The 13,168-nt window shown below is 34.2% G+C and overlaps 1 long non-coding RNA gene across 1 annotated transcript; it reads left to right on the plus strand.

Moving 5' to 3' along the window:
• The first annotated feature begins 9,691 nt into the window (after positions 1–9,691).
• Positions 9,692–11,941, plus strand: LOC135740043 (uncharacterized). The gene is made up of 5 exons (XR_010529148.1): positions 9,692–9,799; positions 10,748–10,873; positions 11,433–11,521; positions 11,604–11,674; positions 11,843–11,941. It is a non-coding gene; the product is annotated as an uncharacterized lncRNA (long non-coding RNA).
• Positions 11,942–13,168: the final 1,227 nt, after the last annotated feature.

The following is a 13,168-nucleotide window of genomic DNA, read 5'->3' on the forward strand; positions in this document are numbered from 1 at the left end:
CTACGGTTTAAAGCTACACTCTAAAAAAATAATCCGTAAAAAAACGGATAATGTCCTGGCAGAAAATTACCGGCACGTTTTCCGTTATGTGTACAGACTTTTCCGTTTATTCAAAAACTGATCATTCTGTAGATTGACAGAACAATGTCCGTAGATTTACGGAACATTGTCCGTAGCCTTTAGGGACACTTCAATCTGCCATGCAACAATGGTGACAATCAACAACAAAGCTTCACGCCGCAATGCATTCTGGGTACCAGGATTGTAGAAAACTCTTTCTTACCATTTACTCTCACCATTGTTGAGATTTGTATTCAAAGTGTTGATGTCTCTCGGAAGCAAAAACCACAGCTGACACATTTGCAGGAATCTTATTCAATACAGTGTGTTTTTAGATCAGCATAGAGTGTCACTTTTATACATTTCAGTTCTTTATTCTTATTTTATCATTTCATATTTAAATCTTAGGCAGCATAACATAAAAACAACCAAGCTTAGATGACATCATAGACAATTCTCCTTCCTCAAGCAACAAACAAGTTGCAATTGCTAAAAGAGCAGAGTCTGTGAAGGTCAAGGGTCAAAAGCCTAACTAAAGGGAACACTAATCACCATAGTGGTGACTTCAAAAGAATCTAAAACAAACACAAACTGTAGATTTAATGTGATAAATGTTGTGGTAAATATCCATTTGACTTACACGTCACATCAGAAAGAAGATTTGTCTACTAAATCACATGTGTGGATGCTGGAATAGTTGAACACTTGTATCTTCACTGTAAAAAAAATTCCGTAGAAATTGCAGCTGGGTTGCCGGTAACTTACCGTAGATTTACATTTATGTTTTTTACTGGCAACATTTTGTTCAAAGATAAATGAACAGTAAACATTTACAAGTCTTTATCTATACAGAGTAAAACAAAAAACAGCATCAAGCAAAACATTCTGGGAAACAAAATCTGGAGCAAAAAAACTGAAAAAGGTTTATGCTGATTTCTGGTTCCCAGAATGCTTTACATGAGGCTGTTATTGTATAGTTTTATTCTGTAAAGATAAATACTTGTTAATATTTAACATTTATTTAACTTTGAACAAACTCTTGCCAGTAAATAACATAAATTTAAATCTGCGGTAAATTACCGGCAACCCAGCTGCAATAACATTGCAATTTTTACGGATTTTTTTACAGTGTTGTTCTGACAGCAATTGTTTAGAAGTTAAACATCATCCATGTTAGAAATAACTCTGCAAGCAAGTTGTAATTTTAGGTTTCAAACAGAGATGGTGATAGAGAGGCAAAAGTGAAACATTGCAGCAGGGGTTATTGCACCCATAATGCAACATAAATACGGAAAATTCCTTCATATTTACACAGTACTTTGTCCGTTTTTTTACAGATTTGTACATTAAATGCTGGGTTATTTTCAACCCGAATATAAACATGATAATTTAACCCAATGGCTGGGTTTGTCCCTTTTTGACCCAATGCTGGCCTTTAAGAAAATAGCCCAGCATTTTCTAGATTAGATTCAATTGGCCACATTTTGTGGCTGTGTGTAGCATTTGAATGAGGTATGTAAATGTTGTAAATATTTACAGAATAACAGTGGTGTAATATAAATATTTAATATCTGGGCTTTGTTCCATCCACTAAATTCCCTGATGTGTGTTTGTTTACAGATTATCACCATCTGGAAAGAAGCAGCTAAGCAAAAAACAAAGCCATGTTCAATACCGTAGACACAAACAGACCTTACAGTTTTAGCTCGATCGATAGCATCGCTTACAGTATAGGAGAAAAACATCACATTGCATTTGAAGCGTCTACGTGTGTGACCCGGTCTGTGAAATCCATGTTAAAGTCTCATAATCTATGGAGCATCAAATATTGATTTTAATCATTTATTTTCATCTTTGACATGACCTTACTTGGTTAATATTAAAGCTATCAAGGTTAGATTTTCACATAATGTTCTTTAGGATGATTTTACAGAAAACAGTCAATCTTTAGATGGGTTTTCACAGGCAGGGTAAGTGATGATATATTAAAGATTGTTTGTGTACAGTAATCATCTGATGATAGTCTGGCTTTTTCACCTTCTTACTTAATTCATGCTTTTATCCAACTTGTCTTCGCATTTTGCTGGTTATCTGAAGGTCATTTAACTGGATCTCACTCGCTCTGATATAAAACTCTTAATGAGTTGTTGCAGAGAGCAAATGAATAAATGCACAATTAGACTGCGGGGAGTTTTAGTGGATAACTAGATGCTTGTGTATGTGTGTACGGATGTGTGTGTGCATGTGTGTGTGAGTGTTTAATGCCTGTAATGCTTGGGAGCTCATTAAGTTGTGGTGATAAGAAGTGCTCGGATTCAGTCACAAGAGAGTTCAAGAGAAAAAAATAATGAAAGAGTGAATAAAAAGACTGAACGCCAACAGAAAGAGGACAAACGCAGATAAGAGGAAAAGGACCTCGCTCTGAATCCTTCAAAATATCCCACAGTAATGAAATGAATACTAATGAGGAACCGAGAACCTGTTTCATTTCTCTAGGGAGCAGCGGCGGCTCGTGACTGCTCATCCGAGGGGCGCAAATTCAAAATATGTGTTGCTCGTGTTTTCAAAATTTGTGTTTGTTGCGTCATGTGAACCATGTGCATTCACGTGTTTTGTCAAAATAAGTGCCTGCTGCATACACATCAAAACCATTTCTGATAAAAGAGACGCTCACATTCACAAAATACACACAAGACACTCCCTTAACATTAAACTGTGATTACACATGATATTATGGGAGTATCTGACAAACGCGAGCGTCTCTTTTATCATAAACCCTTAAGATGCGTCTGCAACAGGGACTTATTTTGACAAGACACATGATACATAGGTTCACTTGATGCGCAGAACACATATTTTGAAATAAAGAACCACACACATGATGGGCTACATTCGTGCGCCCTTCAAAAAAGAAGTCACCGGCCGCCACTCATCCAAAGCAACACTGGAAAAACAATAAAGTGATTATTTTTTGAGAAAACATTGACTGATTGATTATTATGAAAAATAATAGAGGGTTGATGTTTCTCCTATGCAGACATAAAGGGAGGTAACAGTGGTCCTTTAGTCATTTTTCTCCAGGTATTTCTTCATCGCTCACAGCTAACTGTACAGATAATTAACATTTCAACCCAACACACAGAAAGACACAAAGATTCATTATGAATGTAATTAAAACTTTACTGATGATTTCCACTCATGTTGTATTCGCTTGAGACTGAAGCTGACGCATGCACATGTTGCCATGGACTGATAATGGAAAGGGGCTTTGTTTAGTTTTATTTAGTTATATATATAGTGAAATACCTCTATATATGTGATATTGTGTCTACCAAGACTGAATCATACTGTAACAATTCAGACTTGAATGAACACAAACTTGAACAAAGACAAAAATACTAAGAATTTTTTATTGAAAATCATTTTTTACAGTGTAGGTATACACTGCAAAAAATTACTTTCTTACTTATTATTTTTTGTCTTGTTTTCAATAAAAATATCTAAAAATACTTCAATTAAGATGTATTTTCTTGATGAGCAAAATTACCTAGGAAAATAATTAAGTATTTAGACAAAAAATGTAAACTTTAAGTAAATTAAGCAAAAAAACTGCCAATTGAATAAGAAACATTTTCTTAAAATTGAGTGTTTATGTGAAAAGTAAACTTATCTTAAGAATTTTTTTTCTTATTCCATTGGCAGATTTTTTGCTTGTTTTAAGCACACATTCGGTTAAATGTTATATTTTTTTGTCTAAAAACTAGACTTATTTTCCTAGGTCATTTTTCTCATCGGGAAAATACATCTTATTTTAAGAATTTTTAGATATTTTTACTGAAAACAAGACAAAAATTCTAAGTAAGAAAGTCATTTTTTGCAATGTATACTTTCTTTAGGATTTTTTCTTTAAGGATTTTGTCTTTAGGATTTTTGTCTTGTTTTCAGTAGAAATATGTAAAAATTCTTAAATTAAGATGCTTTTTCTTGAGCAAACGACCCAAGAAAATAAATCTAGTTTTTAGACCAAAAGGTCAAATTTAAGTGATTTTGTGCATAAAACAAGCAAAAAAATCTGCCAATGGGTGCACTAAACTAAATTCAAGAAAAATTCAAGAAAAATTCAAGAAAAATTCAAGAAAAATTCAAAAAAAAAATTGCTTACCCAATTGGTATTTAAATCACTTAAATTTAATAGTTTTGGTCTAGAAACTAGACTTATTTTCTTGGGTCGTTTTGCTGATGAAGAAAAAGCATCTTAATTTAAGAATTTTTAGATATTTTTACTGAAAACAAGACAAAAATACTAAGAAATTTTACTTGAAAATCATTTTTGCAGTGTATGTATACATTTAGTAACAATTGAAATACTCTTATGAGATACTCACAATATTAACTTTTTAGGATTAAAGCTGTACATTTTGAAAGCGTACCGCGACCGCCCCAGTCACAGGCGAGTTATTTTGACCACTTTTCTGGTGAAGCTAAACCAGTCTATACCATATACTTATTTCACATAGCATGTTACCATATGAATACTATAGTAAACAGTATACATATACCATAGTATAATGGTAAATAATATGGTAACATCAGTGTACCATGCTCCCCCACACACCAACACACAGACACACCATTTGTCATATCCATGGCAACCACTGCAGGGCAACTTCCAGTTTTAGTTCACAGATGTATTTAATAATAATCTCACTTTCTAGTCTCCTTCATCTCTCTCTTAGTTTTCTTCTTCTTCTGTCTTGCTGTGTTATTTTCACAATGAACATTAATTAACCACCGGCTGTGCATCGCCAAACAAAACATCCAAACACACACACGTCTCATTAAAGCAGATCTGTTGTCTTTCATTGTGTTTTTCTTAAGCAAACAAAATATTACTGTTGCTCATAACTAGCCCTAAGTATTATAAATTATGACATAGTTGCGTTTTTGAAGTGTTTGAAATTATGTGATTAAGAAGAGTTTGCTACATGATCGTGATTTTCATTTTCTGGATGATACAATAATAATAATCTTATGCTCTTATCTTAAGCTCTTTTAACTTAAACACCCAGAAAACCACAAATCAGTACCGCAAAAAAACATTTCAAACACCCTAGCAACCACAGAGCAATGTCTTGGCAACAACACACCATCTTACAGTAACATGAGTGAGTTTAGCTTTAGTGAGTTTGTGTGATTAAATATGGCGACACCCCTCCCATGTGATAAGATAAGAGGTTATGCTGTCCTTGTTAATTTCCTCTCATCTCTTGTTCGCTTTGCCTCAGCATTATTATTTAGCATCCTTTAAGAAACTAAGGTTATAGTTAATGAGAGAGAGAGAGAGAGAGAGAGAGAGAGATTTGGATTACTGTAATATTATAAGTGTAGGAAAATTGGGGTTATATTCACTTTATATTCAAGGTCACAACATTTCACATAAACATGTACAAGTACAAACTGTCCAGTTATTCCCAAAGTAGGTTAGCCCATATATCTGGGTTGTTTTTAGATTCTGAACCCAACAGTATCTCCTTCTTCTAAGCGCGTGCTTAAAGGAATAGTTCACCCTAAAATGGAAATTAGCCCACATTTTACTCAGAATCAAATCATAGGTCACTTTCTTCCTATGCCAAACCCAGTCAGTGTTACATTAAATAACATCCGCTTTATAGTGGCACTGGATAGTGCCCCATTTTCAAAGTTACAAAAATACATCCATCCATCTAAAACTAATCCATACAGTTGTATGTATACTGATGTGAAGCAATGGAAACGAAACATAACAATATATATATTATAATTTATCTATAAAAGAAACGAAAAAAGTGCATATTTTTTATTTTTCTTGTCAAAAATGACAATCGTTTCGCTAGATAAGACCCTTATGCCTCGTTTTGGATCGTTTAGAGTCCTTGGAAACTGCAATTTTAAACTGCATTAAAGCTGTTATGTGTTGGGGTCCATTAAAGTCCATTAAAATGAGAAAAATCTTGGAATGTTTTCTTTAAAAAACATAATTTCTTCTCGACTGAACAAAGAAAGACATCAACATTTTGGATGACATGGTGGTGAGTAAATTATCTGAATTTTTTTAAGAAAATGGACTAATCCTTTAAAACTGGGGCACTATCCACTGCCATTATAAAGCTGAAAAGACCCTGAATATTATTTAATATAAATCTGACTGTATTTGGAGGATAGTAGAAAGTCATATACCCCTAGGATGGCTTGAGATTGAGTACAGTATGGGCATATATATATATACATTTGGGCCATTTTTGCCTTAATTTGATAGACAGTAAAGAGACGACAGGGTGAACAGAGGGGTATAGGATCAGATTGAAGGACCTCAAACCGGGATTCAAACTCGGGTCGAAGAAAGTGCGTCTGTACCGTATGTCAGAGCACTGTCCACTGCACCTTCGTCTATGAAAAAATATGTGCATATTTTAATTTTGGGGTGAACTATTCCCTTTATGGAGTTGACGTCATACACCCTTAGAAGAAGAGTTAGGGTTAGAGTCCTTATATGTACTATTTAGGTACAGATATGTATCTTTAAGAGACCAGAATTTACCTCTAAGCGTGTACCTTAGAGGAACCAACATGTACCATTTAAGTAAAAAGGTGTACTTTCTGAAAAGGTACCGTCTCAGTGACTTTTTATTTTCAATATACCGTTGTCCTCTTCATACTCCTGAAGGGAAATACTCATGAAATCTGTTGATCAATGAAATCATGAATGAAATTTGTCTTCCAACCAGCTTGCATTTGCCTGTAAAGAAATTTCAAAACAGTTTTGGTGGAATTGCTTCTGAAATGATAAAGTGGAAAAGCTGTAATCTACCCACACCTGACATTTCCTCGTTTCCTCTGCTCCACTTTTTATTTCTCTCCCTCTCCGAAGGAAAATAGAGCAGAGTTTTCCCATGAGCCTTGTGGGCCAGACAGAAGATTTATTACCTGAGCTGCTATCTGAGTGATGGATAAAGCACTAAGGATTGGTTATTTTAGAGGGTGGGATGCCCAGAAGAGAACAGGTAAAGAGGAAACAGGATTTTAGGATTTTCGCTGTGTCCAAATAAATCTGCTTTACCTGGCCCAAAATCAAATCATATATATTTTTTTATAAGAAAGTATAGCATTAACACATCGTATCCCTACACAAGCCACCTGTTCCTTATCTCTTTTAAGGATTTTGAAAGTCAGCAAGGTCACACAGACTAGATAAGAGATCATATATGTAGACGTAGTTATAATTTATTGATAAACATAAATTTTTTTTTTGTGTTGGCTCAAATAGGCACACAGACAGGGAAATACCTCTGAATATATTTAAGAGAATAATACAACATAAAGCAATACATGAACTTTGTTTCCCAGACATACTTAACCATTCTTTCATGTGTGTGCAATATTTAAGCATCATACTCCTTGTTGCCACGGTAACAACAGCCAATGCTGCACCAGACCTAAATATGTTTTGTATGAACACAAACACAGTACTGCATTCACACACACATATGAATACACAGATATGTGTGAACAACTCTTTCCTACTCCAGACTAAAAATAGAGATTCAAAAATAGACAAACACTTTATATTTAGTCGTCTGTTCAGATGTGCTAAAGCTGGCACAAAAACTCCTTTATGTGTTTCAGACAAAGACAACATCTGTTCAGCTGAACAACATTATGTTCACATTTAAAAAGACATCTTGTTAACTTATTATCACTTACAGTTCATTTACAACAATTATATTTCATGCATTTTATTTAATTTTTATTCTGTGTTGTGTTACTGTGGCTCTGCTGATAGAGCGTTGCACAAAGGTCATGAGTTTGATTCCAATGCAACACATAAAAATAATACCTAAAAATACAGGTGCTTCATGTTGCCATAGAAGAAATGTTTTTCGCTAAATGGTTTCATAAAGAAGGGTCCTTTAGATTAAAAAGACAATAAAGAAATTTTAAGAACCTTTGACTGAATAGTTCTTTCTTCTATAGCACCTTTATTTTGTACATATGTAAGTGACTACATGAATAAAAGCATGCATCTTCCAAATGCATGAATTAAATTATTTTTACACTTCACTGTTATTGCAATTTTTGGTCAAAATGTAATTGTTTTTAAGCTTTTCTACAAAAAAACAGGTTTGAACCTAAACACAGCTAAAAACAGTCGTAAACATCTTCAGTTCAGATTTCCTTTCATTTTCTGCCTGTGGGTGAGCGTCACTTAAACAGACGTTGATGTGTTACAAGTCAAGCTGATGAATCAGACATCCTGTGTGCAAAACTGAGTCAACATCTCATTCACAAATAAATGAACAGATGCTTGCATACGCACGCTTAGAAACAAGACAAACGCCCTCAAATACCCTCTGATGTTTTCCTAAATTCACTTTAGTCTACGTTGCTTTCTTAAAATCGGTCTGTCAAACACGCTACATGTATCCTGACTGAGCTGACCTGAAGATAGAGACTCATCTTATCCTACATCATTTAGATTGACATCTTACCATCGATAGCTTTGAGACAAAGAACATGTGTTAGAGATTAATAGATAGTCCAACAATTAGATGGAGCTGCTAAACCCTGTGCTCATATGAGCTGTACTGTAAGAACGATTACAGATCAATTACATATTTGATATTTAACAAAGTCAGGGATTATTGACAACAATCCAATGTATGTTTAAAAGTCTAACATAAGATACTTCTAAGCAACTTATTAACCACCATTCAAAATAGATATGCAACACCGTATAATAAAAAATATAGTTCATTATATTAGGCCTGGTTGTATGTAAAGGGCTCTTAAAAGTCTCCATGCCTGTCTGCTGTATTTAGTCACAGTAAATGGACAATGTGTGACATCACTCCTGTGACATCAGCATTGTCATGATGATATTTACCTTCAGAGCAAATGATCCCCTGGCATTTCTAGACTTTATTCACATGCATTTATACTTTATATTAGTCTCCAGCACTGCAATCTGCACAGATCCAGTTAACTTCTGTGTTATAGATGAAAGGGTTTTGTTAAATCCAGGTACAGGCTCATTTAACACTGCCTTATATCTTTTATTTCACCTTCTTTCCTCATCTATCTGGGTAATCTTGTATTTTATTCTTATAATTTATTTATTTGATATATAAACCCTTACTGTGTGACTGTGTCTGTCTGTTTCGCAATCTTCTACAAAAATTGCCAAAGCTGTCACAACACACCTAAACCAGCCCACACATAGCCACAAGTAAATATGGTCCAAGTTTTTGGAGGTGCAGTTTTTAGGCATTGCAAGTTTAAGTGTAAAGGGTTTTTAAAATGTCCCACTTAAAAATAACAATGGTTAACATTTTAATTGGAAATGGATTCCCTGAACTCACTATGGGAACTCACAGGTACCCCTAATTTCCAGCTCTGCATTATAGGAGCAGATGCATTGATCCAATATTTTAATGTTATTTATTATGTTATATACTGTATGTACTACTAACTATATACTGCAACAGTAGTAATAGTAGCGTTGCGTGCTGTTGCAAAACGACGTCACCAAGTCAATGTTGTGGAGACAGCGACATCTGGTGGCGTTGTGAGCGTGTATTTCAATATCATGAAGCTGCAGACTCGGAGCCTGCAGCTACAGACCCCCGCCCAGAGAGCCGCATTCTCAGACCCCTCGTTTTTCGAGACGGCGATCAAATTGGATCGGATAAACATTTGAAGAAACGTGAGTATCGTTAATGTTATTAAACGAATTATACTCATTCGAATTCTTTTTTTAATCAAACTACTTTAGCTAATCGATAACCCAACATATAAGTTATACATTTAATATTTGTAAAGATAGATTGTAAACAAATTCGAGCCGTTAATGTATGTTTTTTTCGCCTTTTTTCCCCGAAAACATTTATAGCTAAATAACATAGCTAGCTAACGTTAGCTTTTAACCTTGGACTTTTTGTAGACAAGCCATTGTAAAAATTTGATTAAAATTTGTTGACATTAAAGTAGACTAATTAAATACATAAAGGGGCGGTCCTAGACTAAAATAAATATAAGAGCTGCCCAAACTGAAAACAACTTATGTCTTAAAATACATCAGTGGCCATTGCTTGGCCTCAAAATGTACACAAGTAATGTTTTTAATAAGGCATGTTTGATCAAACTAGTTATATTTTCTAATTAAACTAAGGCCTAGTCCTGATATAAACTAATCCCTGTTCGGGAAACCACCCCAAAGTGTGTTAATATCAAAGAATGTCATCATTAATAATTTAATCAGATTTACCATTTGACCTTTTTTTAATTACCGGGCCTTTTCTCCTTAAACTTTAATTAATTAACTTAAACTTATATAAATTAATTAATGCAGGAAAAATGGTTTTACTTTATATAATTTATGTAGACTACTAAAATGAGCTCTTAAAAAAAGTAAGTATTAAAATGAATCAATATCAATTTAACTGTGATATTAAGTTGTTGCCAGCCATTAACAACATACAATTGACTAATAATCAAAGGTACTATGCCTTCACTATTTATTAACCAGCCTATGATATTAACATGTCAGCTAGAATGTGTCATTTGGCCTTTTGTTTGGGTTCCTTGTATGGACTCTGTGGAGTGGTCTTAAAATTAGAATTTGAGTTTGACTCTCTCTCTCTTTTTTTTAAAGATGGATATAACAATTCAAACGGGGGACTCACTTCCAGAAATTCCAAAATGTCACAAATGCTGCAGTGATTTTGACTACCATCAAAGTGGTTCCCCCTAAAGCCATGTGTGCCTGTCTACATGGACAGTGAGCAGCAGTAAAATTGCTATTCTTTTTCAATGCCTCAAAGCTCTGCTTTATAAATAAAAAACTCAACTGAACTTCAAGAATGAAGTGGAGTTTATTTGTAGTTTTCTTTTTTCCTGAAGTAGGCCCAACATGTTTGTCAATTGGATTGTTTCTACTATTGTCATATATGCAATGTTTTTATATTAATTAATTGATGTATTTGTTTATACACTCTAAAAAAACAAACGGTGCTATATAGCACCAAAACAATTGCTTTGGATCGTAACGATAGAAGAACCATTTTAGTGCCATATAGCACCGGTGAAGAACCAGTGAAGAACCAGTGAAGCACCAGTGAAGCACCAGTGTAGAACCATATAGGGGCCATATAGCACCACATATGGTTCTACATAGCACTATATGGTTCTACACAGGTGCTTCACTGGTGCTTCACTGGTGCTTCACTGGTTCTTCACCGGTGCTATATGGCACTAAAAATGGTTCTTCTATCGTTACGATCCAAAGCAACTGTTTTGGTGCTATATAGCACCGTTTGTTTTTTAGAGTGTATGGACAGGCCATTATTCATGGCCTATGTGAAATGCAGGCATTATCCTGGCAGGAAGCTGAGCAGGTGTTCCTCAGTGGCCCTTCTTATCACTCGAGGTATGCTTGTAATTTGTATTTGCAAAAAATAGTATTTTTATTACACAACATTTTTGACAATGGCCTTCATGTTTTATTTTAGTGAAGTCAAGGAATTTGACAGAGCAGTTTCCAAAAGACAGAAAAAGAAGGAAAAAAAATCACCTGCAGGAAGTAATTATTTTACCTTATGAATTTACATTATTTTACATTTATTCATTTAGCAGACGCTTTTATCCAAAGTGACTTATAAATGAGGAGTTATTTTTAATGCAATTGAAAATGAAAAGTAAAGTCACTAACACAATTCTTTCTTTTTTGTTTGCTTTCTCCTGTTTACAGCAAGATGATGTTTAGGTGATTGTTCAATAAAGTACAGAATTGTTTATTATTAGTGTTTTGTCTATTATTATTTAAGTTTAGCTTCGGATTCAAAATATCAAAAAACAGGTTTTGTAATGTTAGCATGATGTTAATGACCATTACAGGTTGAACTGAACGAAAAAAATAGAATTTTAATTAAAAAAAACAACAACATTGTAGCAATATAATATTACATATTTTTCTAAAGATAGTTCAATCTGTAATTGTATCCCTTCCATCAGTAATTTTCTTTTAATTACACCCACGCTCAAAAAAATAACTACTGGGTAAATTGTTAGTCAGAGAACACAATTCGTTTTTTGGCACATGCATTAAGCCGGGAACGCAAATATTTATTTGGATAACTTTAAATAAAACGAGACTAATATTGAATATAGAATATAGAATATTGCATCCTATTGTTTTCAATGCCATTTGGATAAGGGTGTTATACGGTCTTCCAAACAGCAGGGGGCGCTGTCTCAAAAAACGAGGGGTCTGAGAATGCGGGTCTCTTGGCGGGGGTCTTTAGGTGCAGGCTCCCAGTCTGCAGCTTCATACTACTCGTGTATTTGCCCGAACATGTACATTTGTGTATTATTTACGGGTGGGGATTTAATTGCTTAAAAAGTCTTATGTTAATATTATACCTTAAACAGAGAATAGATAGTGTAATCCAACTGGTATGTAAATTAAACAAAGATTTTGGGTGTGCTCTTTAAAATAAATTTTTTTTAGTTTTTTATGTTTTTGCAACGACTTTGGTGCTAATTTGAAAAAAGTTTCATTTTCTTAAGGTCTCTTTACAGCAAAAGTTATGATGAGTCGTGTTCGACTTTATGCGGCTCTGCGCAGCCCTATCGGTATATGACATTAAAGTACCGCGAGAGCGAGTAGAAAGTTGTGATCTCGCGGTATTATGAGGTCAAATTCCGATCGCTCTGCGCAGCGTTGGACCATGTGTGACGTTCCCCCACAGGTGTAGTTCAAGGAGTTCAACAATTATTCGATTTTCATAATTGTATACTTTTGTTTTAATTGAAAGGTTTCTCATTGGTCTGTTGTATTATGTCAAATAAAAAAGAGAATAATGTTCTATTGTTTATCATTAAGAACAACTACTTCTATGTCAGATGGTTTACTTCATGCTGATTTTATTTTAAATGAATGCTTTTTTCCTTATTTAATTAAATAAATACATTTCTAGCTGTGACTACAATACATTTTGGATACACGAATAGTCTTTGACTAGAAAATAGGCTTTTACCAGTAAACGCCATTCACACAGGCGTATTTCGGGAAGAC

This window comes from Paramisgurnus dabryanus, chromosome 22 (genome assembly GCF_030506205.2).
Source record: "Paramisgurnus dabryanus chromosome 22, PD_genome_1.1, whole genome shotgun sequence".
Taxonomy (NCBI): domain Eukaryota; kingdom Metazoa; phylum Chordata; class Actinopteri; order Cypriniformes; family Cobitidae; genus Paramisgurnus; species Paramisgurnus dabryanus.